At 46.0% G+C, this 5,074-nt stretch overlaps 1 pseudogene; it reads right to left on the reverse strand.

Moving 5' to 3' along the window:
- Positions 1-2,283: 2,283 nt before the first annotated feature.
- LOC126261513 (5S ribosomal RNA) lies at positions 2,284-2,401 on the reverse strand (annotated as a pseudogene).
- Positions 2,402-5,074: the final 2,673 nt, after the last annotated feature.

Below are 5,074 nucleotides of genomic sequence, written 5' to 3' on the forward strand. Positions count from 1 at the left end.
ACACTATCTAGCAGAATGCGCGCAGGCATTATCGTGGAGTAGCGTCTCTTCATGCTGTCTTCGTGGTTGCTGTCTGGACTGCGTCTGCAAGACGTGTCACTTGTTGACAATAAATTTCAGCAGTGATGGTTACACCTCGAGGAAGCAATTCGTACCACACCACACCATCACTGTTCCACCAGTAACATTGTATTTTGTGGATGTGTGCAGGCTTTTGTACTGGGAATCGCTGCTTTATCTGGTCCCAACTATTTCTTTCTTTTCCTTATGCTAGCATAAAAACACCATACAGGCTAGGAATGGTCGGTTTTGTCCACGAGTCAATTGGTGACCCGTAGACAGAGGTGCACATGTGACTACCGGCAGGTTTTTGTGATTTTGGCTTAGATCATGCAGTGACGCACACCAGATTTTTTAACCTTCCCCATTGCATACAAATGTCGCCCGATGGCGAATGATCACAATTAATCACTTTTGCCAGTTCCAGAATACACTGTAGAGGATTCCCGTTTAAGCAGTCTTGATCAAACCCCGATGGTCTTCCTGAACCTGGAGAGTCACTAATGTGAAAACGATCCTCCTTAAAAGTAAAATAAACATTTTCTTTCTGTGCTGTGTCCAGTGGCATTATCCTGAAAGACGGCGCAAATGTTTCTGCCTGCCCCAGCTTCTGTCACCCGTCTACTGAACTCAAACTGAACAATATGTCGAAAATGTTCAAATTTCTCCACTTGACACCCCATGGTCTAATTTCCACAGTTTCACTCACTATCTCCAAATGACAAAATGGCAATATGTTCTCATATAGTAGGAGTGAACAAAAAATAAATACGACAGAAGATAAATAAGCTGATAGTAACTAGAACAGCAACAAGCGAAAGAAAAACGCTACGAATTTAGGCACCAACGTAATGTTTGGCATACAATAAGCAGTAATACTTACTGGGCTGTCCTGCCCTTGCCTGAGGGATGAGCTATGTATCATATAAAACCACAAAAAAAAAAAAAAAAAAAAAATCAAAAAGAGATATTCATGGTGATTCTGGAGTAATGTAAACAAATTCTGTTTAAGGATATGAGATATTAGTAGTAATCCTTCCCCCTCAGTTTAATGTCGCATCGGCAAATCCAAAAGTCTTTGGAACGACTTGGATGTGCGGAATATTATCTCCCAAAAGTGTACAAACAATGCTATACGTTCATGATAGTAGCACTCCGTCTTCAGGCCACAAGTGGCCCATCGGGACCATCCGACCGCCGTGTCATCCTCAGATGAGGATCTACATCCATACTCCGCAAGCCACCTGACGGTGTGTGGCGGAGGGTACCTTGAGTACCTCTATCGGTTCTCCCTTCTATTTCAGTCCCGTACTGTTCGTGGAAAGAAAGACTGTCGGTATGCCTCTGTGTGGGCTCTAATCTCTCTGATTTTATCCTCATGGTCTCTTCGCGAGATATACGTAGGAGGGAGCAATATACTGCTTGACTCCTCGGTGTGGTCGTGCGGTAGCGTTCCTGCTTCCCACGCCCGGGTTCCCGGGTTCGATTCCCGGCGGATTTTCTCTGCCTCGTGATGACTGGGTGTTGTGTGATGTCCTTAGGTTAGTTAGGTTTAAGTAGTTCTAAGTTCTAGGGGACTGATGACCGTAGATGTTAAGTCCCATAGTGCTCAGAGCCATTTGAACTCCTCGGTGAAGGTATGCTCTCGAAACTTCAGCAAAAGCCCGTACCGAGCTACTGAGCGTCTCTCCTGCAGAGTCTTCCACTCGAGTTTATCTATCATCTCCGTAACGTGTTCACGATTACTAAATGATCGTGTAACGAAGCGCGCTGCTCTCCTTTGGATATTCTCTCTTCTGTCAACCCTATCTAGTATTAATCCCACACCGGTGAGCAATATTCAGTCAGTGGGCGGACAAGTGTGCTGTAACCTACTTCCTTTGTTTTCAGATTGCATTTCCTTAGGATTCTTCCAATGAATCTCAGTCTGGCATCTGCTTTACCGACGATCAACTTTATATGATCATTCCATTTTAAATCACTCCTAATGCCTACTCCCAGATCATTTATGGAATTAATTGCTTTCAGTTGCTGACCTGCTGTATTGTAGCTAAACGATAAAGGATCTTTCTTTCTATGTATTCGCAGGATGTGGGTATGAGGGGCGTGTGGTCAGCACACCGCTCTCCCGGTCGTTATGATGGTTTTCTTTGACCGGAGCCGCTACTATTCGGTCGAGTGGCTCCTCTATTGGCATCACGAGGCTGAGTGCACCCCGAAAAATGGCAACAGAGCATGGCGGCCCGGATGGTCACCCATACAAGTGCCGGCCACGCCCGACAGCGCTTAACTTCGGTGATCTGACGGGAACCGGTGTATCGACTGCGGCAAGGCCGTTGCCCATACTTTCATGATACCTACTACTGTACTGTCTAAGATACAACTACAGTTTTAGGGATTTCGAAAGTCTACGCCAGAAATCAGGAATGCCAGAGTATGACATCCTCAACCCCAGGCAACATAAATCCTGAACAACGACTACGAACGTCAACCGCCGACGGCTGGTCGGAATTCGGTGGCCAAGCAGCAGATTGGTAGTTGGCACGGAGAGTGAAATGCCGCGGGCATTCACCACAATTACAAATTCGCGCGTGCTGCGCAACTGGGAGGCGATTCGTCAAGGCCTGCGGCCGCGTGAAAGGCGGGCTCTCTCTCTCTCTCTAGTCCGGACTAGCAGCTGCGGGCCGGCCTTGTAAGGTTGCGGGACTGTGGAGCTTATCTGCGCCGCAGCCGGCCCCCATTATCTCGCCTGCGCAACCGGCGGCCGCGGCTTCGGAGCCCGGTGCGGCTACCGGGCCCACGCGCTGCTGCAAATAGGCGGCGTGGGTCAGCGGCGCGCCCACGCCGGTAGCCGGCGTACGGGCGGGTCGCCGCGCTGCAGCTGCCGGCTGGGCTCGAGCGTTATCTCACTCGAGATTCTTCAACTACATATCCTGCCACTGCCGCACCCAGCAGCGCCGACGTTTTATAGCTGGCGCATCGTCCGAGCTCCAGCTTCAGTTCAGGGACTGAACGCAAATGCGCTGACGGCCGAAAGCATTACGTCCACCTGTTTAACAGCCAGCTGGTCCACCTCTGGACAGTAATACCTCAGTGCACGGACTGAACAAGTCCTTGGTGAGTTTCCGGAGGTATGTGGCTCTAGACGTCTAAGCAGAAGGTCACGCAATTCCCGTAAACAACGGGTGAGTGGGTTGTAAGCGCAAAGCTGGCGTCCAGTAGCGTTCCTGATGTAATCTGCCGAATCAGTGTTAGGTGAATTATGTGGGCAAGACTTCAGTTGACTATCAGGCTACGCCTTGTGACAAGGACAGTTACTTTACTGGGGGTTATGTAATGGGACGCGAAATTAAAGCGTCACCCATCCACAAGGATCAGCTCAGTTTGCAGGTAAATATAAGTTTAATTTAGTGTTTTGTTTATGTATTTGTAATATTTTGTTATGTTTGTAAAATATTTAAAGTTTTGTATTTTTGTTTTGTATGTTTCATGTTTGGAGAGAGCAGCGCAACTCGCGGAAACAGCATCTTCACTGCCGGAACCAGAAAGAAAATTGCTGGCCACTAGACGTCGCGGGTCAACGGCCAAAGAGCAGCAGAAGATCCTGTGACCGGGTTGTTGCGTCGAACTCCCAACATTCAAATAAATAAAAAATTGTAATTTTCCATTGTAATGACACCACAGAATGTTTAGTTCATATTGTATTTTGTTCAGTTCTGTTTTGTCGAGTCTGATGTTCACATCTGTATGTAGCATATACGAAGACAATAAAACAGTGTATGCTCTAAAGCTTAAATACCTGTTCGAGAATTATTTGTGAAGAGTTATATTGAGGAAGAATTATTACTGAATTTTTCCAAGGTATTAATTTTCAGAAGAGTTTTATTTCGATTTTTAAATCTTAAAGGTTTTACAGTCTGATTTTAATATGGGAAAAATAAGGTAACTTGCAAGAATATAATTTCCAGGAAGAAACAAACGACATCTAAATTTCAAAAGTTTGCGCAAACCAGTTGGACTGAGTGACGTAATTTTGCACAAAGGACTCAACTGAAGGTGTTTTAATTACAGTTTCGTTCAAGAATCTTTATAGACAACTTTGAAAGAATTTAAATAATTTTTTGAAGTGTTTTGTAAACGACATAGGTGACGAAGTCTGCACATGGTCATATTTCAAACAAAAATCATTGAGTCATACGCATCTTACACTACAGTTACCTGACAGCAACATGAAGGAATGTAGGTGGTTCACAAAGATGTTCACGTATTCACAGCTACCACTGTGCCTGCAATTACTACCACAGATCCCATGGAAGCGCAAGTAAAAGTTCCTCAGAACATAATACTGTCCTCCACCGGACTTCGTCCGAGGGGTTGTTCGTGTTTCAAGCAACCATTCGCATGCACACTGTGTGATCAAAATTATTTGGACACTCCAGAAACATACCTTTTTCATATTATGTGCATTGTGCTGCCACCAACTGTCAGGTACTCCATATCACCGATCTCATTAGTCATTAGACATCGTGAGAGAGCAGAATGGGGTCTCCGCAGAACTCACGGACTTCGAAATTAGTCAGGTGATTGGGCGTTACTTGTGTCATACATCTGTACGCGAGATTTCCACACTCCTAAACATCCCTAGGTCCACTGTTTCCGACGTGATAGTGAAGTGAAGCGTGAAGGGAGACGTACAGCACAAAAGCGTACAGGCCGACCTCGTCTGTTGACTGACAAAGACCACCGACAGTTGAAGAGGGTCGTAATATGTCATAGGCAGACATCTGTCCAGATCATCACACAGGAATTCAAAACTGCATTAGCATCCACTACAAGTACTATTAGGCGGGAGGTGAGAAAACTTGGATTTCATGGTCGAGCGACTGCTCATAAGCCACACATGACGCCGGTAAATGCCTCGCTTGGTGCAAGGAGCGTAAACATTGGACGATTGAACAGCGGAAAAACGTTGTGTGGAGTGACGAATCACGGTATACAACGCCGCGATCCGATG

The sequence above is a fragment of the Schistocerca nitens genome, chromosome 5 (genome assembly GCF_023898315.1).
Source record: "Schistocerca nitens isolate TAMUIC-IGC-003100 chromosome 5, iqSchNite1.1, whole genome shotgun sequence".
Lineage (NCBI taxonomy): Eukaryota > Metazoa > Arthropoda > Insecta > Orthoptera > Acrididae > Schistocerca > Schistocerca nitens.